The 24319-nt window shown below is 38.0% G+C and overlaps 1 protein-coding gene and 1 pseudogene across 3 annotated transcripts in view; both read right to left on the reverse strand.

Moving 5' to 3' along the window:
* Nucleotides 1–24319, reverse strand: part of MYO9A (myosin IXA) — a 391855-nt gene that overhangs the window by 357441 nt on the left and 10095 nt on the right. The window lies entirely within an intron of this gene.
* Nucleotides 16290–18877, reverse strand: LOC101437345 (very-long-chain 3-oxoacyl-CoA reductase pseudogene; annotated as a pseudogene).

The raw sequence follows: 24319 nt of genomic DNA on the forward strand, positions 1-24319 counted from the left end.
AAAGTTAGTAATGTTTCTGTACTCTACTTTTGAATAATCTGAGGAGAAAATCAGGAAAAAATTCCATTTACAATAACAACAAAAAGACTCACATACCTAGGAATTAATTTAACAGAAGATGTACAGGACCTATATCCAGAAAACTATAAAACACTGATAAAAGAAATCAAAGAAGACCTAAACAAATATAAAGACATTCCATGTTCAAGGACTGGAAGACTATCATGAAGACGTCACTTCTACCTAAATTTATTTATAGATTCAATGCAATACCAATTGAAACACCAACAGTCTACTTTACAAGAGTAGAAAAGGCAATTAGGAAATTTATTTGGAAAGGAAAGGGCACCTGAATAGCCAAAAACATTCTTCTTTTTTTTTTTTAATTAAATTGTCAAAACCATTCTAAAGAAGTGTAATGTGCAAGGACTTTCACTGCCTGACCCTGAAACATATAACAAAGTTACATGGTCAAAGAGCATGTTCTTGGCATAAAGATAGACACACCCATCAGTGGAATACAATTAAGAGTCCAGATACAGACCCTTTAAAGCCGGCTAGTTTTTGACAAATCTACCAAGTCAATATTACTAGTACGAAACAGTCTCTTCAACAAATGGTGGGAGGAGAACTAGATATCCATAACCAAAAGAATGAAAGAGGACCCCTACCTCATTTCCTATACAAGAATCAACTCACAATGGATCAAAGACCTAAATATAAAAGGCAGGACCCTAAAACTGCTAGAAGAAACTGCAGGGAAACATCTTCAAGATCTTGTGATAGGTGGTGGTTTCTTGGACTTTACATCCAAAGCATGAGCAACAAAAGAAAAAATAGATAAATGGGACCCCCTCAAACACTTTTGCACCTCAAAGAACTCTGTCACAAAGGTGAAAAGGCAGGAGACTCAAAGGGAGTAAATATTTGCAAATCACATGTCCGATAAGGGTTTAATATGCATGATAAATAAAAAGATGCTACAATTCAACAATAATATATCCAAGAATATACCCAGAAGAACTGAAAGCAGGGATATGAACAGATATACGTACATCAGTGTTCATAGCAATATTATTCACAATTGCTGAAAGATGGAAACAACTCAAGTGTCCATCAACCGATGGATAAACAGAATGTAGTATATACATACTATGGAATACTATATAGCCATATGAAGAAATCAATTGGGGAAGCATATGACAAAACAGATGAACCTTGAAGACATTATGTTGAGTGAAATAAGCAAGACACAAAGGACATATGTTATACGGTCTCACTAATATGAAGTAAACACGTGAATAAATTCTTGGAGTTAAACTGTAAAGTATAAGTTACTATGAGATAGAATGTGGGTTAAGAAGTGGGAGCTAATGCTGAATGTATGTAGTATGTTTAACAAAGAGGATTGTAAATGTGTGGAAATAGACAGAGTTGATGGTAACACATTATAGTGAGTATAACAGTGCCACTTTATAAGTGTGAATGTGGCTGAAAAGGGAAGTCTAGGGATATTAAAAAAAAAGTGACAACAACAATTAAATGCAATACATGATCCTGGACTGGATCTAATAATGGAGGAGACAATGCACAAAAGGGCATAATTGGGACAACTGAAAAAAGTGTAATATGGACTGTATGCCTTATATAAATGTGGAATTTCTTAAATTTGACAGCTATACTTAAGGTGACTGCATAAGTGAGTGTTCTTATGCTAAGGAAACATACATAGCAGTGTTATGCATTAGAGGAGAATGGTGTACACAATCTACTCTCAAATGTTTAGAAATAGATACATGGGAAGCAGATTGTGGTTCAAGCAGTTGGGAGCCTGCCTGCCACACGGGAGGTCCCAGGTTCAGTTCCTGTGCCTCCTAAAGACAACAAGCAAGACAGCAAACTGACGTAATGGGCTGGCACAGTGAGCTGACACAACAAGATGATGCCACGAGATGACACAATGAGAAAACACAATGAGAGATATAACAAGCAGGAAGCAGGGAAGGCTCAAGAGATTGGGTGCCTCACTCCCACTTGGGAAGTCCCAGGTTTGGTTTCCTGTACCTCCTAAAAAGAAGACAAGCACACAACAAACAGACACAGAGAGCAGACAGGGAGCTCAAACAACGAGAAGGGGATAGAAAGAAATAAATCCTTTTTTTAAAAAACTCAGATAGATATAATTAAAAATAGATGATAGGTAGATATAATTGCTCAAATGACATACCAAATGCAGCAAAATGCTAATAGTAAATAAGGATATCTGCATGGGGGTGCAGTGGAGTTCTACTGTTTCTACATTATTTTTTCAGTTTTCCTATACATTTCAAGTTATTTCAAAATTAAAAAGTTAAAAAAATAATAGGGAAGCAGACTTGGCCCAGTGGTTGGGGCGTCTGCCTACCACATGCGAAGTCCGCGGTTCAAATCCTGAGCCTCCTTGATCCGTGTGGAGCTGGCCCATGCGCATCGCTGATGCACACAAGGAGTGCCCTGCCATGCAGGGGTGTCCCCTGCGTAGGGGAGCCCCACGCACAAGGAGTGTGCCCCATAAGGAGAGCCACCCAGCGCGAAAGAAAGTTCAGCCTGCCCAAGAATGGCGCCGCACACACGGAGAGCTGACACAACAAGATGATGCAACAAAAAGAAACACAGATTCCCGTGCTGCTGACAACAACAGAGGTGGACAAAGAAGAACACACAGCAGACAAATACAGAGAACAGACAACTGGGGTGGGGGGGGAGGGAAGAGAAATAAATAAATAATTTTTAAAAAAATAATAATAATAATTACACAAAGATCTTAATACAATAGTAAACATGAGGAAATACTGGCAAGGAAAAAACTAACAACTTATCAGAATAAAGTTTAACTTGATCACACACACAAAAAAATTCTTAGCTGGTGTGTATTTCCCAAATGCAAAGACACTACAGTACAAAGCAGAGCTGCAAAGCTGGCAAAAGATGAAAAGATGCAGCTTCTCAAGAAGATTAGGAGTAGTGGTGGAGTGCTGCTCCTCCCACAGAGGAAACGGCTACCTGAGGATGGAAAAGGCTGGTCCCTTAGAGGTAAGAGAAAAACGGCAAGGGGGAGCAATGTGTCTCAAGAGAATAATTTGATCATCAAAGGATTGAAAGAGGCCATGAGGAAACTACTGGAGTCCTTAACTATGCTTGCATTTTGCAAACCCTCACTTGCTAGAAAAGTCTAAGTTCTGTCATACAAAGCTGTGGAAAAATTAATCATAAACAACCTCAACACCTTTGCTTGCTCAGGAGCATTTGTAACTTTTTATTAAATACCGTGTAAGAGCACCCTGCCAGTGGGTCTTACCTTGGAATATATGATAACCTATTTCCTCACTGTTAACAGAGTTAGGTCCATTTATAATTTCCCTACACAGGATTCTTGTACCCCTTTCATTTGAACCTATAATTAGCTCTATACCCATTAAATATATGTCCCAGAGACATAAATCTTTAGTCTGTTGATTTTATATACTGGTTGAGCCCTGAATCTCAGCAGAGTTGTGGCCAACCCCTACTCTCCAGTTCATCAGACTCGTCCAGGACAATTAAGAAAACGATGATTGTCAATGCCCATCCCAAAATACAAAGAATATCTAAAAATGCAAGCAAAACAGTTCCTTCCATGTGCCCCATAAAGTCTAAGCCCCGTCTCAATCTGAAGCAGGGTGGGAATCACCACCCCCAAATCCTCAAGATAAGGAATGAACACACATAAGGAGTGAATGCAACCATGGACCAAAATAAACATTATTATTATAGTAATATAAGAAATTGTAACATTGATATAAAGATATTGGTTACCATTGGTTCGGAGGGGAGGGAGAGGGAAGAACGGGTAGAAGACATGGCATTTGTAGGGCACTGGAATTGATGTGCATGACTTTACATTGAAGGACACAGGCCATTACACATTTTGTCAAAACCTACAAAATTATACAGTGCGAACTGTAAACTATATTGTAAACTACTGACCATGGTTAGAAGCAATGCTTCATTATTTGCTCATCAACTGTAACAAATATTTTTTTAAGCAAATCAATTTTATTGGTACATATTAATAAAGCATAAAATTCATTCAAAGTGTCCAATCAACAGCATTTGGTATAATCACTTGGCTGTGCATTTATCACTTCAATCATTACTAGAGCATTTTCATTATTTCAATAATAATAATAAACAAAAAACAAATAAACAAGAAGTTTTTATTTAAAATAGTTTAAAAAAAAAAACTAAAATCAAACACCTAACTATACATCTGGAGGAACAAGATAAAGAATAGCAAACTAAACCCAAAGTAAACAACAAAGAAAGAAAAGATTAGAGCAGAAATAAATGAAATAGAGAATAAAAAAAACGAGAGCATTAAGCAAACTAAAAGTTGGTTCTTTAAAAAGATCAATAAATGACAAAACTAACTAGACTGACAAAGAAAAAAAGAGACGTTGCAAATAAATATCAGAAATGAGAGGGGACATTACTACTGTACCCACAGAAGTAAAGAAAGATCATAATAGGATATTGACAACTGTTTGCTAGAAAAACATGAACACTGACTTTAGAAAAGAATAAAAGATCTCAACAGACTGAATACAACAAGAGATTCAAATCAGTCATCAAAAACCTCACAAAAAAGAAAATCCCAGGACCAAATGGCTTCACAGGTAAATTCTACAAGATGGTGTATGTTCTGCAAATGCTCAGATAAATATCTGAAAAACTATATACCAAGCTGAAAAAAAAAACACCACTAGGAAGGGAATAGTATGGGAAGACAGCCATCACTGTAAAGGAAATATGATGGAAGGAAAGGGAGGACAAGGGGGTACCTAATCTGTATGTCTTCATTTTCATTAGAATAATCTAGCTAATTTTTTCAAGTTAGATATTTATAGGTTTTATACTGGATTTCAAATGCAGGGTTCAGATTTCAAAGTGTTTTAAGGGTAAATAGCCTTGGCATAAATTAACATCAGACAGAGGTCTTTACGTGTAAATATGCCCACATATTTACAAGTAAGGAATTTCATATTACATACAAGGAATTTCAAATCGCTCTATTGTGAATTACCTAATAAATACTGTCTATTTCCACTGTAACCTCCTCTTTCATTACCAAACTAATAGAACCAAAACAAACAAAAAACACTTAAAATAACTGTCTGACACTACAACAGATATCACAAAAGTGAAGTTGTAATATAACATTCAACTGCAACCAAACACACTATTTCAAAATATGCAAATAACTGATCTAAGATGGCAAACTAATAATGTATCATTCCATCAAAACTATCCCATGCTTGTCCTTTCCTTCTTATATTCTTTTCCACTGTCTTTCTCTAGAGAAAATTTAGCTTCTACTCTGTTCTGCTATTTAGATTGGCAGTAGTCTTCAGTACACAATTATTAATACACCTTAATTTTCCATTATATTATGTAATTAAATCTATAAGATACTAACTCTAGTTTTCTGCCTTTGCCTAAGAAATGCAATGCCCTCTGTGCCTAGTGTCACACACACACACACACACACACACATATATATATATATACATGGCTTGCTTTTTCCAACAGAGCTTCAGACATATTCTGCACTCCAATTCCTTTCTCTTCCATCTCCTCCACCATAGTCATTTCTGATCTCCACTCTTACTACTTAAAATTGTCAAAGGTTTATTTTCCAACACACTATCAATGTATAATCTGACATATTTGCTACATCCTACTGACATTTTTTCATCTTACTCACTTCCTCACTGGCTGCTTAATGTATAAGTCTCAATCTTGGCATTTAGAACCATCACCAACCAATCTTCTGATCAACGACAAACGATTAACATGAGAGTTTCTGTCAATTATTTCTTATTGCTCACTCTAGTAGGCTCTTTTTTACTGACTGTTGCAGGTGCTGTTTGGGATAGGGTAATTCAAATGTTACTCCATGTAGCTTATTAAAGTGAAAAATGGGGGTATATGGGAACCTCATATTTTTTTAATGTAATATTGAAAAAATAAAGACAAAAAATAAAAATAAAAATAAAATAAAGTTTTCCCAGTCCAAAAAATAAAGTGAAAAACATTACTCTCCAAATACTATTAAAGATAGACCTACCATCAATAAAATATGTTGAGTTGATTTTTCCACTTAAATTGATTTATCTTTGCTCATTTATCCAGTCTTCTACCTCTAAATAAGTACATGCATTGTTATAAAGCAATATGTACTTCCAAAAGTAGGGTTATGATCAGAGAATAGTCTATTCCTTACCAACTTACTTAAGAATAAAGCCTGACAAAGACATGGAAAAGTAGGTATCTCAGTACATTGTTGGTGGGAATGTAAAATGGTGCAGCCACTGTTAAAAACTTAAGCAAAGAACTACCATATGACCTGGCAATCCTACTTCTAGATATATACCCAAAAGAACTGAAAACAGGGACTCAGACATCTGTACAACAATGTTCATAGCAGCATTATTCAAAATACGCAAGGGAAGAGGATTTGGCCCAACGGATAGGGCATCCGCCTACCACATGGGAGGTCCAAGATTCAAACCCAGGGCCTCCTGACCCATGTGATGAGCTGGCCCAGTGCTGATGCACACAAGGAGTGCTATACCATGCAGGGGTACCCCCTACATAGGGGAGCCCCATGCGCAAGAAGTGTGCCCCATAAGGAGAGCCACCCAGCACAAAAAAAAAAAGTGCAGCCTGCCCAGGAATAGCGCTGCACACACGGAGAGCTGACGCAACAAGTTGATGCAACAGTAAGAAACACAGATTCCGGATGTCACTGACAAGAATATAAGTGGACACAGAAGAACACAGAGCAAATGGACACAGAGAGCAGACAACTGTGTGTGGGGGGGGAGAGGAAATAAATAAAAAATCAATCTTTTTAAAAAAAATCAAGGGAAGAGGACTTCGCCCAGTGGTTAGGGCATCCGCCTACCACATGGGAGGTCCGCGGTTCAAACCCTGGGCCTCCTTGACCCGTGTGGAGCTGGCCCATGCACAGTGCTGATGCACACAAGGAGTGCCGTACCACGCAGGGGTGTCCCCCGCATAGGGGAGCCCCACGCGCAAGGAGTGCGCCCCATAAGGAGAGCCGCCCAGCGCAAAACGAAGTGCAGCCTGCCTAAGAATGGCGCCGCCCACACAGAGAGCTGACACAACAAGATGACACAACAAAAAGAAACACAGATTCCCGTCCAGCTGACAACAGAAGCAGACAAAGAAGATGATGCAGCAAACAGACACAGAGAACAGACAACCAGGGCGGGGGGGGAGGGGGAAGGGGAGAGAAATAAATAGATAAATCTTTAAAACAAAAAAAAAATGCTTTAAAAAAAAATCAAAATAGCCAAAAGGCAAAAGCAACACTAACATCCTCAAAAGACAAATGAATAAACAAGCTGTAGTATATACATACAGTGAATATTATTCAGTCATAAAAAGGGATGACGTTTTTATATATACACTGTAACATGGATGAACCCAAGACATCATGCTGACTGAAATAAGTCAAACACAAAAGGATCTATGTTGTATGATTTCACTTACATTAATTACCTAGAATATACAAATTCATAGAGACAGTTTATGGCGGGGAGGAAAATGGGGAGTTAATGCATAATGGGTGCAGAGTTTCTCTTTTGGGTGATGGAAAAGTTCTGGTAATGGATGTCAGTAATGGTAGCACATTGTAAATATGATTAATTCCACTGAACGGTATGCTTGGGAATGGTTAAGATGGGAAATTTCACATTGTATATGTTTCCACAATTTTTTTAAAAAGAGAGAAAACAAAGTAAATATATATACACAGAAAAAAAATAGACAGACAGATAGGTAGATATGTTAAAGCAACAATGATGAATAAATGCAATGCATGATCCTGGACTGGATCTAATAATGGAGTAGAAAATGCCCAAAAGAATATTACTGGGACATATGAAAAAAATTGGAATATAGACTGCAAGCTTTTCACATTGGTAATGTTAAAGTATTTGAACTTGATAACTGTACTTAAGGTGGTTTACATAAGTGAATACCCCTTTACTTAAGAAATATAGGGAAGTGGATGTGGCTCAAGCAATTGGGTTCCCATCTATCACATAGGAGGTCCAGGGTTCCATACCCAGGGCCTCCTGGTGAAGGCAAGTTAACCTATGTGGCAAGCTAGCCCAGGCGGAATGCTGGCAGGTGTGGAGTACTGCTCCGCGCAAGAGATGCTGCCCCCACACAGGACTGCTGGCCCATGTTGAGAGATGGCTCAGCAAGACAACACAACAAAAAGAAATACAGAGGAGAGATAATAAGAGATGCAGCAGATCAGGGAGCTGAGGTGGTACAAAAGAATGATCGCCTCTCTCCCACTCCAGAAGGTCCTAGGATCAGTTCCCAGAGCCAGGTAATGAGAATACAAGCAGACACAGAAGAACACATAGCGAATGGACAGACAATGGGGAGGCGGGAATAAATAAATAATATCTTAAAGAAAAAAAAAGAAAAATACAAGGAAGTATTTAAGTGTTCAAGAAACATGATGTATACAACTTACCCTGAAATGTTTAGAAAACAAACTGATAGAGCAACATACAGACGTATAGATAGATAAAAGATACAGCAAACTGTGGCAAAATGTTAAGAGTTAATGGATCTGGATATATGGGTGAGGGGTATGTTGGAGTTCTCTGTATGGGTTTTGTTTGGTTTTGTTTTTTAATATTTTTGTAACTGTCTTATAAGTTCGAAATTATTTCAAATTTTCAAAAAATTCTAAAAATAAAAGAATAACGCCTGAATATGCAAATATACAGAGACAAAAAACAGAATAAAGTTTTCTGGGGGAGGCATGACTTTGAGGGCATGAAGAATTAATATTTAATAATAAATGAAACCTTGTCTCATTAGAACGGTACACTGAACAACTATTATTTCAAATACTCAACAAATACTGCCTTACTGCCTCAAGAATCAAGACAAATGATGGGTCATTTCCATTCCCTCAAGATCTTGACCTTTGGGCGGCAGACTTGGCCCAATGGTTAGGGTGTCTGTCTACCACATGGGAGGTCCGCAGTTCAAACCCTGGGCCTCCCTGACCCGTGTGGAGCTGGTCCATGCACAGTGCTGATGCACAAGGAGTGCGCCCCATAAGGAGAGCCGCCCAGCGCGAAAGAAAGTGCAGCCTGCCTAAGAATGGCGCCACATGCACGGAGAGCTGACACAACAATATGACACAGCAAAAAGAAACACAGATTCCCGTACTGCTGACAACAACAGAAGCGGACAAAGACGACGATGCAGCAAATGGACACAGAGAACAGACAACCGGGGTGGGGGGAGGAAGGGGAGAGAAATAAATAAAATAAATCTTAAAAAAAAAAAAAGATCTTGACCTTTATCAACAGCAATGTTAGCAAACAACTTACTGAAAGATTCAATTTAAAAGTTCTCTTGGTGGGAAGCGGACTTGGCCCAATGGATAGGGCATTCACCTACCACATGGGAGATCCGCGGTTCAAACCCAGGACCTCGTTGACCCGTGTGGAGCTGGCCCACACTCAGTGCTGATGCGCGCAATGAGTGCTGTGCCATGCAGGGGTGTCCCTGCATAAGAGTGCCCCACACACAAGGAGTGTGCCCAGTAAGGAGAGCCGCCCAGCACGAAAGAAAGTTCACCCTGCCCAGGAGTGGTGCCACACACACGGAGAGCTGACACAACAAGATGATGCAACAAAAAGAGAAAAAGATTCCCAGTGCTACTGACAAGAATAGAAGCGGACACAGAAGAACACACAGCAAATGGACACAGAAAACAGACAACTGGGATGGGGCGGGGCAGGGCGGGGGGGGGGAGGCAGAAATTTTTAAAACATAAATGAAAGTTCTCCTGGGTTTTAATTCTTATAAAAGGCATCATCATTCACTACATGTGAAAAAGTATATTATGCCAATGGCTTCAAGTGGGATTTTAAACAATCTCACCTATATTTTGTTGTGAGATTAACAGTGCTAAATTAACAACTTATGAGGACTCAGTACATATGAAAAGAAATTACTCGTTCATGCAAAATAAAAGTGCAAGTTAATCATTATTGTGCTGCATGGTAATTAGAATCAAATAGGGAAGTGGACTTGGCCCAGTGGATAGGGCGTCCGTCTACCACATGGGAGGTCCACGGTTCAAACCCCGGGCCTCCTTGACCCGTGTGGAGCTGGCCCATGCGCAGTGCTGATGCACGCAAGGAGTGCAGTGCAACGCAGGGGTGTCCCCGCGTAGAGGAGCCCCACACCCAAGGAGTGCGCCCCGTAAGGAGAGCCGCCCAGCACGAAAGAAAGTGCAGCCTGCTCAGGAATGTCGCCGCACACACAGAGAGCTGGCACAAGATGATGCAACAAAAAGAAACACAGATTCCCATGCCACTGACAACAACAGAAGCAGACAAAGAACATGCGGTAAAAGTGGACACAGAGAGCAGACAACGGGTGGCGGGGCTTGGGGGGGGAAAGGGGAGAGAGAGAAATAAATTAAATAAATAAATAAGAATCAAATAGATAGCAAGTCACTACTTATTAGCACAACAGTAAGATGTCAGCTACTCTGAACATTTAGGGAAGTCATTCTAAGAAATCCAAGATTGCCAATGAACTGGAATTTCTGTTAGAAAAACTGGTATTTTCCCCAAATACTCTGGATGAAATTTTTTTAATTTAATATATTTCTAAATTAATATCTTTTGGAGCACAATATATTGAATAATATAAACACATTTCTTAAGAATTTGGAAACCAGTAATGAATGTCTACTCTTATATAATACAGTGATATTCATTTTTTAAAAACCTATTGATAAGAACAAGGTTGTCTATCCCTATCCTCACCAGACTGATTTAATTTTAGTTTATATACAAGATTCTCATGCTATCAGCTTAACAATCTTTAAATGTCCTTTTGTTCTTATTTGCTGTTTCTAATCCCTGTGGCCTTGGAAACCAAATAATTATTAGAATTGTCTAAAATAAGAGTAAATAACCTCTGAATGAAAGCCTGAGAGACCCTCAAGTATGTAGAGAAATGTTAATCATATGTTTTCATAAAATCTCCATTAACCATTTAGAGATTTTTTTTTTTTTTACAATCTAATTATATAGGAAAAGCATGGGGTTTATAGTCACAAGATAGTGTTTCAGAGCCTACATTTAGCACTTATTAGAGGTGTGATGCTGGGTAAATACGAAACTGCCTTCCTTAAATGTCTGTATACTTGTTAAGTGAAATCACCATCATCACCTAAGAGAGTTGCTATGACACTAAATGCGTTAATGTATATAAAACACAGTAACTGACACAAAATAGGTATATAATTGCAAAATCAACTTGAATCCCCAGATTTATCTTTGAGTCCCATAATGTGGCAAAGTTACTAAATCTTACTGTCTTTTATACAAACAAAATTGTCCATTTCTTTTTAAACATTTTTTAGTTCTTAGGAATTATCTATATGGGATACTGGTTTTCCCTTTCAGAGGGTTTTTGAGTATTGTATTCCATTTTGTCCTCTGTAATTGAGATTGTAAATAAGCTTCTTAAAGGCAAAGTCTCTGTATGCTACTTACTAGCTTGGACAAGCTACTCCATCTCTCTGAGCCTTAGTTTCTTCATATTCACAAAGAGAAAAAGGATGTCCATTACCAACAACATATCCAAGTACTTAGAGTAAAACTTTTAAGGGGAGTCAGCAAATTTTTTTAGGCTTTTATAGGCCAGATATATTTTAGACTATATATATTTTAGGCTTTAGAGGTCAAATGTTTTGTTTTAAGCATTATAGCATAAAACAGCCATAGATAATACATAAACAAAATAGCATGGCTGCATTCCAATAAAACTTTTTTTTTCCCTCTCCCTTTCTCCCCCGCCCCAGTTGTCTGTTCTCTGTGTCTATTTGCTGCATGTTCGTTTTTTTGTCTGCCTCTGCTGTTGTCAGCGGCACGGGAATCTGTGTTTCTTTTTTTGTTGTTGTTGCGTCATCTTGCTGCAGCATCAGCTCTCCATGTGTGCGGCACCATTCCTGGGCAGGCTGCACTTTCTTTCGCGCTAGGTGGTTCTCCTTATGGGGCGCACTCCTTGCGCGTGGGGCTCCCCTATGTGGGAGACACCCCTGCGTGGCAGGGCACTCCTTGCACGCATCAGCACTGTGCATGGGCCAGCTCCACACGGGTCAAGGAGGCCCAGGACTTGATCCGCGGACCTCCCGTGTGGTAGACAGACACCCTATCCACTGAGCCAAGTCCACTTCCCTCCAATACAACTTTATATGTGGACAACAAAACTTGAATTTCATATAATTTTCTTGTGTCTCCCAAAAAGAACTTTTTTCCAAACACTGAAAAATGTAAAAACTATTCTTTAGCTTGCAAACCAGACAAAACAGGTGGTGCAAAGAGTATGCTGACCTTAGAATTATAACAAACAACCACTTCAGTCACCAGTCCCCTATGCATACGCACACATACATGCCCACACACACACCTAAAAGACACACAAGTAATGTCCCACAGAAAATAACCAATCAAAATGGTAACAAACCATCATGGCGAAGAGAATGTGGCTCAACTACAGAGCATTTGCCTACCATATAGGAGGTCCAGGGTTTGACACCCAGGGCCTCCTGGCCTGTGTAGTAAGCTGGTCCACACGCAGTGCTGCCGCACACAAGGAGTGCCATGCCACACAGGGGTGCCCCCTATGTAGAGGTGCCCCACATGTAAGGAGTACGCCCCGCAAGGAGAGCTGCCCCACACAAAAAGCACAGCTCACCCAGTAGTGGCACCACACACATGGAGAGCTGACACAACAAAATGATGCAACAAAAAGAGACACACATTCCCAGTGCCGCCTGACAAGAATGCAAGCAGACACAGACACAGTGTCACAGACACAGTGACACAGACACAGACACAGTGACTGGACAGAGAGAGCAGACAATGGGGGGGAAGGAGAAATAAAATAAATCTTAAAAAAAAAAAGCATCATGAATGAGAACAAGCAAACCAAGTAGAAACAGATTTGCAAAGATGCCAGATGTAGGAAATGCTCATATACGGAATATAAAATAACTACTTACTAGTGTCTAAAGCAATACACAAGCTTGAAAATTTCTAAAGGGGCCAAGGAACATAAAATATGACCGTTAATTTTTTAAAGAATTTAAAATAACTCCTAAAATTGTAAAAATAATTAAAATTTAAAATAAAATGGTTGAACAAAAATAGTACACCAAAAGAGGTGAAGAAATTATAGAGTAAAAGAAAAACTCGTTGTTGATGTGGGAGGAGTAGGGGGTGGGGAGTGAGTATATAGGAACCTCATATTTTTTAATGTAACAGTTTGTGTGATGTATGTATATTTTTAAAAGAGACAATAAAAAATTTTTATAATAAAAAAATTCAGTTAAAGAACACATAGGAAAGAGTGAGAAAGTCTATTGTATGTGTAAATTGGAGAAACAAAGAAAAGGCGCTGAAATCATAAGATCACATTTTCTGAAAACAATTTAGTAGAAAGAAATCAGTAGTAAAAAAGATGACAGAGATTAATGAATATCCATCCCACCTGTCCTTTCACAATGTGAAGTTAACATTTTTTCCGATGTTCTCTCCCCTTTGAACCCAGGTGGACATTTGTGATTGTCCTGACCAATAGAATACAGCCTAAGTAACTGCATGATTTTTAGGCTAGGTCAAAAACACAACATGGCGTCCACCTAGTGCTCTCTTAGGAACTCCTTATGCCATGCCATGAGGACATTTACAAACCCCACAGAAATATCCACATGGAAAGGAAATCAAGTGGAACTGCCAAGCTAAACTGTTCCTAAATTTCTGACCTTCAGAAACTGTTAAGAAGAATAAACCTCAAGTTTTGGGCTTACCTTGCTTTACCAGCAAGTTCTCTGATACACTCAAAGAATAAATCATTCTAATCTTAAATTCTTCCCAATTCTTTTTATGAAGCCAGCATAACTCTGAAACCCCAAAGCCTGACAAGGACCAGACAAGAAATCATAAGCCAATCTCACTCCTGATCTTAAAAATCCCAAACACTAGCAAACCAAATTCAACAATATAAATACAATGTACCATAAACAAGTTAGGAATATCCCAGGAAAGCAAAGATAAATCTGATAATACTATAGGAAAACCAATTAATATAATCAACCACATCTCAAGAGACCCAGAAAAATTCATCATTTATTCATGTCTCGAAAGAACAGAAGGAAACTTTCTTAATCTGACAAAAGGTGACCATAAAACCCTATAGCAAACATAAATAAAGGGAAAGGTTGAAAGTTTTTCCTTGGAGAATAGAAATAAGTCAAGGATCAGCCCTATCAACCTTTTTTTTTTTTTTTAATTTATTTCTCTCCCCTTCCCCCTTGTCTGCTCTGTGTCCATTTGCTGTGTGTTCTTCTGCGTCCACTTGCCTTCTCAGCGGCACCTGGAATCTGTGCCTCTTTTTGTTGAGTCAGCTCTGTGTGTAGGACACCACTTCTGAGCGGGCTGCGCCTTTTTTGCACTGGGCTACTCTCTTTGCGAGGCAGGGCGCAGGCCTTGCGCTTGGGGCTCCCCTACGCGGAGGACAGGGCACTCCTTGCGCGCATCAGCACTGCGCATGGGCCAGCTCCACACAGGTCAAGGAAGCCCAGGGTTTGAACCACAGACGTCCCATGTGGTAGGCGGATGCTCTATCAGTTGAGCCACCTCCGCTTCCCCCTATCAACTTTTATCAACAATAGATTGGAGGTTCTAGACAGCATAAGAAAAAAATTAAATTAAATTAATGAAATAATAAGGACTACAAACAAGACACAAAAATATTATTTGCATATGTGTACACAGAAAGTCCTGAAGAATCTATAATAATAATTCTAATAAGTTAATAGATTCAAGCTGATATTGATTATTGTATTTCTATATACTAGCAAAAATAATTAGAAAATAATCTTTTAGGGAGCACATGTGGCTCAAGTGGTTGAGTGCCTGCTTCCCACATGGGAGGTCCTGGGTTGGGTCCCTGGTACCCCCTAAAAAATAAACAAACAACAAACAAAACAAATGAAAAAACCAACTCAGGGGAGTTGATCTGGCTCAGTGGTTAAATGCTAGCTTCCCATATACAAGGTCCCAAGCTCATTCCCAGGCCTGGGACCACAAAAAATACATATATATTTTAAAGATACCACTTACAGTTGCATCAGAACATATGAAATAATAAGGAATAAATCTAACAAATGATGTACAAAACCTCTGAGAAAATGAGACTTTATTATGAATAATTACAGAAATGGTGAGATAGAGACTAGAAGCCTCAACATTGAGGAAAAAAATTTCAGTTCTCACCAAATGAATCTACAGTGTCAATTAAGCGTTAACAAGTCATTTTTATTGCTGATTTGCTTTTGTGGAACTTGACAAGTGATTCTAAAATTTATATCAAAGTACAATGGACCAAAAACAGTTAACGGTCTCCTAAAAAACAGCAGCAAACTTGGAAGACTTGCCTTGTCAGATGTCAAAAATTATAAAGCTAAAGAAAAATTATAAGGTCATTATAAGTACTTAAGATAGTGTTAATGGTACAGGAACAGACAAACAGAATAGAACAGAATAATAAGCCCAGAAAGAGACCCAACAAACATGGAAAACTGATATATTTTTGATGGGACACCATGAACAGTGAAGAAAAGATGAACTTTTCAAAATTAATGCAGGGACAACTGGGTATCCATTTAGGGGAAAAATGAAATTGGGCCACTACCTCACACATCAATAAAAATCTATTTCAGGCAGAATAAAGACCTAATTTGTAAAAAGTAAAACTAAAAAACTCTTAGAAGATAATATAGGAGAACATCTTTACTCTCAGCTAGGGAAGAATTTCTTTTAAAAGATTCAAAAAGCACTAACCAAAGTTGAAAAATTCAACTACATTAAAATTGAGAAATTCTTGAGAAGCAGCTATAGGTCAGTGGTTCAGTGCCTGCTTCCCATATACAAGGTCCTGGGTTACATCTCCAGCACCTCCTCAAAAAAAAAAAAAGGCCTAAAACTGAGAAATTCTATTTAACAGCAGGCACCATTAAAAAAAGTGAAATGACAAGTCAAAAACACAAGTATTACTGACAAAGGATCAATATCCTAAATACATACAGAATTTCTAAAAATCAGTAAGAAAAAGACCACTTAATAGAGAAATTGGGCAAACAACATGAACAGGCACTTTACAAAAAGAAACTCAAAATGACTATGAAAAGACACTCAACCTCATTAGTAAAACCATGAGATACCATCACACCTTCAGATCAGCAAAAATTAAAGTCTGACAATACCAACTGTTGAGAAGAATGTAGAGCAATGGGCACTCTCATACACTGTGGTGATGGAAGTATAACTCATATAACTCAGTTTCTTTTTTTTTTTTTCAAATTTTTAAATGTAATTTTATTTTATTTTTGCAAATTTACTAGTCCTTCAAACTCAAAAGCCTGGGAACTACAACTTAGGTTACATGTTTCATAATCTTATTTCTTGGTGATTTTCCCATAAAAAATTATGTAGCAGGATAAAAGTAAGTCTTAATTTATTTTAATTTATTTTAGGCCAGTGTAAATATGGTTTGAAATTCAAGCATTAAAAATTGTGTGGGAGAGAGTTTAAACTATAATGTAACTATAATCCACATTTAGTGGCAATTCTCCAAAATGTGCTCATCAATTTTAACAAATGTACCACACTCATGAAGGATGTTGTTAATGTGAGAAATTGTGGGAGGGGTAGGGAGTGGAGCATTTGGGAGTCCCCTATACCTATATTTTTTATGTAACATTTATGCAATCTAAGTATGTTTAAAAGAATAAAATTTAAAAGTATATTTTAAAAAATACCTTTTCAACCAATATCTTTTATTAAAACTAATAACATCAGTACCTATCCTATGATATGTTGGGGTAGCTAGGGCCTGTTTTTACATATGTGGGCATTACTGGTGCAGTGGAGAAACAAAGCAGCTAGGGGTTCAGACAAGCCACATTCCTAGGTCAGGTTTTCAGTGGCACTGTAGGTCGTTGCCAGTTTCAAAGTACATTTTGGCCCATTTATCTTCATAAATTATACCATATGGTTTTCAGTTTTTACACACATTTAAACTGAAAAGAAAATCTATTACACATTAGAGGAAAGCATGTTTTAGTGGGCTTCATGTGTCAGAAACAACTCCATATTTCATAAAATTATTTTTATGCCACACTAGCTACCTTTGAGAAAGAATAGTTCCATGTCAATGCACAATCTGGAATAGACTTTCAGAAAACCTTATAGAGATCTATGTAAATTCCAATATGTCCTCCCGTACAATGAATCAATTAATCTCCACTCCTCAGTGTTAAAAGAGAGTAGCTGGCCATTATTTTTTAAAGTATGGCTCAGAGAAAATACAAGAATAATGATCATTATCTGGCATTTTGTTCCAGATGAAATTGTTGAGTTTTATATCTGACTCTGTGATTCTGTGATTTGTTATAACTGTATCCCTCCCTATTAAGTTATTCTTGTTAATATTAATTCCATATTCATTTGATATAAACATTTATAGTAAACCTTAAAATAACCTGTATCCCAAATACATGCCAGGGACTCCTAAAAAGAAAATTCAGCTTTCCACCCAATTCTAACAACATTTAGTCATATTAGTAACTATTAAAATGACAACTAAAGATTTAGGCAGGTGTCTTGCAGTGAAAAGGCATAAGCGGGGAAATCTGGGCAAGTTACTCAGTGTAGTTATCAATGCTTAGTTCTTCTTGTTTTTCTTCAGATAGCAAGCCCATGTGGACTTGGTTGTACTCATCATTACTTTTAAGCAAATCCAAGAAGGCAGGAGTGAGATGATTGAGGCCATTAGAAAATGGATCACATATCCATTGGTTCGGGACTGCAAGCCAACTGTTTTAAGAGCAGACTTCACAAATGTCTCTGAAGAGGGCTTATCCAAGGTCAGCTTTCGGATTTTGGACAGTTTTGTAGCTACGAGATACGGCAGGACACTCTGCACAAAGATGCCCTTGCTCTTATACTCTTCATGGAGGCACTGAGAGAAGTAATCTACAAAAGCCTTGGATGCAGAGTAGAGAGCCAGCAGTGGAACTGGATGCATGCCACTGGCAGAGATGTTCAGAATTACCCCTTTAGATCTTTTTTCCATGCCTGGCAGCACCAATCGTGTCATCTTACAAACAGAAACGATGTTAATATTTATCAGTTTCTTGATGGTATTGTCCAAGTCCGGGACATTCAAAAAGTATTCAGGATACTCGTATGACATTCCCACACTGTTAACTAGGACACCAATTTCAAGACCTTCTAAGCCTCTTTTAATTGCATCATAAATATCTACTGATCCAAAGTCAGCAGCAATGATCCTTGTTTCCACTTTCAATTTTTCTCTTATTTCACTGGAAACCTGGTTCAGTTTATCCTGTGATCTGCTGATAAGGACAACCTTCATTCCACACTTCGCCAACTCTTCTGCATATGCTTTTCCAATTCCATCAGTACTACCAGTCACAACTGCCCATTCCCCGAGACTTGGTCTGACCCCATCCTCGCTACCCAGACCCCAGACGCGAAGGGCCGTGAAGAGCCAGCACAAGATGCACAGGCCCATGAAGGCCACAGTGCCCTCGCCCACCCAGTATAGGAAGCCAGCGGCTGGGACAGCGCTCTCCATGGCCTTCGACTAGGCCTCACTACCTGCGGAAGGAAAAAACTAATCTATAACTCAGTTTCAAACAATAATTTTGAAAAACATTTTGCCATTATCTATTAAAGTGGCCCAGACCTAATGATCCAGCAACTCCTTTCCTGGGTAGTCTAGAGAAACAATTGCAGATGTGCAAAAAAAGAGACAGGGAAAAGAGCACTCAACACAGCGTTGCTTGTACACTAATAGCAAGAAATTGAAATCAACCCAAAAGTCAGTCAAGCTATAACTGAAAAACTGCTGTATAAAATACAATGGAATACTTTACCACAATGAAAGTTAATGAACTACAGCTAAATATACAACTTAGAATTAATCTCACAAAAGTAATATTGAACCAAATGTTTTAAATCACATAAGAATACACACAGTATTATTCCATTCAAAAGCAAAGAAACTAAACCGTATGAAGGATTTCTACAAAGGTGTTAAAATTATGAAGCAAAGCAAGAAAATGATAATCATAAAGGTCAGGATAATGGTTACCTCCAAAAAGGGGGATATGTTGACAAGGATCAAAGGAGTGAATTGGGGAAGGGCAGGAAGAAACTTCTGGTGTGTTAGCCTGGGCAATGACAGTGCAAATATTCACTTCATATTTATTCTTTAAACTGTATATATTTTAAGCACTATCTTATATATATGATATTCCTCAATAAAAAGGAAAAGTAACAACTGCATATGATTGTTTTGGTAATTTAATACAATAAGGTAACATATGTAAGCCTGGTACCTAGTGTCCATTAAAAACAAACAACAACAACAACAACCAACAACCAATGATAACTTTTTTACCCTCCAGAGAACACAAAAGAGTAAGGTCTCATGGTAGATGCTCAAATATTCTGTACGATAAATGAAACAAAGTCTTTCGATCACTGGAGTAAAAGAGAAGATGCTTTAGATCCAAATAATTAGGTTACCTAACTTCCCCTCTCTACTTCCACAAGTTCCAAAGCTGACAGTCCCTGTATCCCAACATTTACTCTCTCTATTACCTTTAGTATTTTCTTGATCTCTTACTCTTTAGTCCCACAATATTCTTATCTGCCTTCACTAGACTTAAAAAGCTGTCCACTGAACACTTGGAACCCTGCAATCTGAGAGATTTAAGGCAGAAAAGAGGGGAAAAGAAAAAGAAGGGGCTAATCAGTTAGGGGAAGTTGTATAAAAAACTAGTGAGCACTGAACTTTAGTATCTTTATATGAAAACTCCCAAGACATCAGGTTTTTAGTTCCAAAGCTTCAAGAAGCAAGGAAGTATAGGGGGAAAAAAAAATAAGTAAATCATCTATTTTCTAACCTAGATACCAAAGAGCAATTACATCAGATTAACATTCAGTGATCACCATAAACCTAGTATGTAGGGGTAAGACTGTGTAACTATGTCCCAAAATATATCTCTCTCTCCTGAAATCTCTCAACAATACCACTCTGATTATAAGGCTCTCTGGGGCAAATCACCTTCTCAATTACTTGGTAAAGAAACTATATTTTTTAATTAATTTATTAAGTATTACTTATGCATAGTTCAAAATAATAAACACAAATATCAATCAGAACAAGACTCCTTGAACAAAGTTGTGGTATATCCATACAATACAATATTATGCAGGCATAGAAAAGAATGGAGATCTCTACGTACCATTATGGAGCACTCTCTAAAATATATAAAAAGTTTTAAAAAAATTTTAAGAGGGCACAAAAATATATAAATAATAAGTTACCTTGGTATATGAAAGAAAAATATACATACATTCCTTGTTTTTGAAAGAAAAAAATACTGGAATGATGACCAGAAAATACACATACATACCTTATTTTTGAAAGAAAAAAAATGCTGGGATGGGCCAGAAACTTATAAAAATCATTACCTAGAAGGGAAACAAGAAGGAAACAGAAGCAATGACAGTCTCATAACAAGAAGCATATTTGTTTCGAATTGGTTTCTAAATACTCACTACAAAGAAATAGAATTCTTGAAGAAACTACTGATTCTAAGTCTAGAGCAAGAAAAGCCCATGATGAGCCAAGATCTTGTGCCCAAAAGTAAGAAATCACCTGACTAATCATGTCACATAAAAGTAATTAGGAGAACTGGATGTGGCTCAAGTGATAAGGCCTCCACCTACCATATGGGAGGACCCGAGTTCGATCCCTGGGGCCCTCTGGTGAAAAAAAGAAGAGAAAGGATGCCTGAGGAGCATGTGCCCACATGGGTGAGTCGAGTGCCCACATGGCAAGCCAAGTCCTGTGCGTGTGCCCGCGTGATGAGCCAAGTGCCCACTTGACCGCCCATGTGGTGAGCCACTGCTCACTTACTGAGCCAGTGCCCATGCAGTGAGTGAGCCAAGTGCCACACGGGTGCCTGAGTGGTAAGCCAAGAGCCCACATGGTGAGCCGAGTGTCTACATGAGTGCCTGCATGGTGAGCCAGTGCCCACGCGGCAAGCTAGGGCCTGCAAGGCGAGCCAAGTGCTCACGTGGTGAGCCAGGGCCCACACAATTGAGTCACGCAGCAAGATGACGACGCAACAAAAATAGAGATGAAAGGGGGAGTTAAGGTGAAGCACAGCAGAAACCAGGAACTGAGGTGGCACAATTGACAGGGAACCTCTCTCCACATTAGAGGTCCTCAGGATCGAATCCCAGTGAATCCTAGAGAATAGAAGACAAAAAGAGAAATAGATACAGAAGATCACACAGCCAATGGACACAGCAAAAACACAGGGCAGGGGAGAGGGTGGGGAAGGAAAAAAAGTAAAAAAAAAAACAAAAAAATTTTTTTTAATAATTCAGAAGCCTTCTCAAAGAAGCTCCCACTGACCTTACTTAAGGAAAATCTGAGTATCAAAAAGAACAATATCTATAACTGATTGTAACACACCAAATAAAAATCCATGAAAGACTATAAAACAAGAAAGAAAAAATTCATTTGTCACTGTTGTAGATGACTATTATACCAAATGACTCTGAAAATTAGTTGGGAAAATAGGAAAAGAACTAAGCATTTACACTGCCTTTTTAGAAGGAAGTATAGTTCATTCCCCATTGATGAAGGTTATAAAGCTCTTGTTAACTGAATGACATCTAATAAATGTTAAAAAGTTATAGAATTAGGAAAAAAAACACCATTTTGCAACCCTTAATTAAATAACTGATAGCGTAAGGATCAACAAAGGATGCTAAAACAATTAGGTAAAGAATATTACGGAATGGAATACCTGTATGGCACCAAAGTATTACCCCTCAGATTAATTTTCTTGAGAATTGCATAAGGAAAAAAATGTACCTTTACAATGAGAGATACAGCAAATACCACCTTAAACTTGGTCAAACTTACATCACTAATAGTTGGGACACCTGACATTGTATACCTCCCATGGTAAGCAACATGAAATACAGCATCACCTATAAGGTATTCCTGCCCAAAAAGTTTTAACATTAATCTAATCAAGACTTTGAAACATAATTTCCAGTATATAGGCCATACATGGAACAGAAGAACAAGTTACACAGGAGCACAAGGAAATAATCAGATAACTCCAGAAAACAGGCCGTTCTATTAGATAAATGACCTAGTCTCTTCAAAATTTCAGTATCATGTAGACAGTGGGGGTGCAAATAAAAAACTAATCTAGATTAAAAGAAATTTAAAAGATATCAAATGCAATGCAAGAATCTTCACTGAATCCTAGTTTGAAAAAAATAATTTTAGGGGACAAATGGGAAAATTCAAATATAGACTGAATATTGAATGTCATTAGGGAATTACACTGTTACTTTAGTTAGGTGTTGGTACCGTGGTGATATCCAGATTATTTTCTCAAGAAAGATATGCTGAAGTATTTTGAGGTAAATCTGCCATGATATTTGGAACTTACTTTCAAAAGGTTCAGCAAAAATATATAAACATAGAGAGAATAATGAAGCTAATATCACATAATGATAACTTTTTAATATAGGTAGTAGATATATGAGTGTACTCTTTTCTAGCTTTTCTATATTTTTTAAAATTTTTGTAATTATAAAAAGTAGAGGTGAAGGAAAATGGTAGGAGAACTTAAAGAAGGTAGAGGTACAAAAGCAAGTAGGGGAAAAAATAAGACCTAAAAATCATTTATAAACACATGCCCACAAGTAACCTGAAAAACTTTCTCCACTAAAAAAAAAAAAAAAATCCAGAGATTACTCAGCCCACTATCACCTGATCAATGAAAGTAAACAAATTTCAAACAAATACTTAAACATTACAAACAGCAATAGTGCTGTCAATGATTTAAGGAATGTTTGTCCTTGGCAAACAGGACACATTTTGTTACCATACTTGACAACGAATCAAAATACATGTTAACATCCATTAATATATACTAAGATATCAAAAGACTATGTCTTTTAAATTTTGTTATTGAAAACTATATCCCTATATCCAACAAAGGGAGAAATAATCTTTACAAAAAAAAAAAATATATATATATATATATATATATATCATACACTTGGACATACCACAGCTAGCCGCCTATCCTTCTAAGAATTATTTCTATTAGCAACAAACTTGGATGAGCCATTTATTCTGAAAGCCACCCAATGAGTCTTTAAATTCTTGATCTCAGGAGACTGACTTGGCCCAGTGGTTGGGGCGTCCGTCTGCCACGTGGGGGAGGTCCGCGGTTCGACCCGGGCCTCCTTGACCCGTGTGGAGCTGGCCCATGTGCAGTGCTGATGCGGGCGGGGAGTGCCGTGCCACGCAGGAGTGTCCCCCGCATAGGGGAGCCCCACGAGCAAGGAGTGCGCCCCGTGGGGAGGGCCGCCCAGCGCGAGGGAGAGTGCAGCCTGCCCAGGAATGACGCCGCCCACGCTTCCCGTGCTGCTGGCGACAACAGAGGCAGACGAAGAAATGCGGGCAGGTAGACGCAGAGAGCAGACAACCGGGGGAGGGGGGGGGAATTAAGTAAATAATAAGTCTTTAAAAAAAAAAAAATTCTTGATCTCATAATTAAACATAAGAAATAGACACATTAAAGGGGAGGAAAAAAGACTTGTTGAGTATCTGCTATGTGCTTGCTGCTTTACATAAATTATTTAACCCCTAATGATAATCCTGTGAAATAAATTTTATCCCCATTTGAGAAATATTCCGAAGCTCAGAAATGTTAAGTGACCTGCCCATAAATGACAACTCACAAGGTTCTAGAAGGCTGAACTTGAATCCAGATCTGTTGGTTTGAAAGTCCACATTCTTTTTACTTATTTGGACTTAATGGATTTATGATTAACAAACAGAAAAACCCATCTAAGGAAAAAGTATGTTTAAAAGAATACCTTAATATTCAAAGGACTACATAATAGTAAAATGTTTAGAAAAAAAAAAAGTATCGTGTATGAAAAAGAAGTTTACCTGAAAGTATTGCTAAGTTGTTAAAAAAAAAAAAGAACCAATTCTTAGTAAGCCAGCT

This window comes from Dasypus novemcinctus, chromosome 3 (assembly GCF_030445035.2).
Source record: "Dasypus novemcinctus isolate mDasNov1 chromosome 3, mDasNov1.1.hap2, whole genome shotgun sequence".
NCBI lineage: Eukaryota > Metazoa > Chordata > Mammalia > Cingulata > Dasypodidae > Dasypus > Dasypus novemcinctus.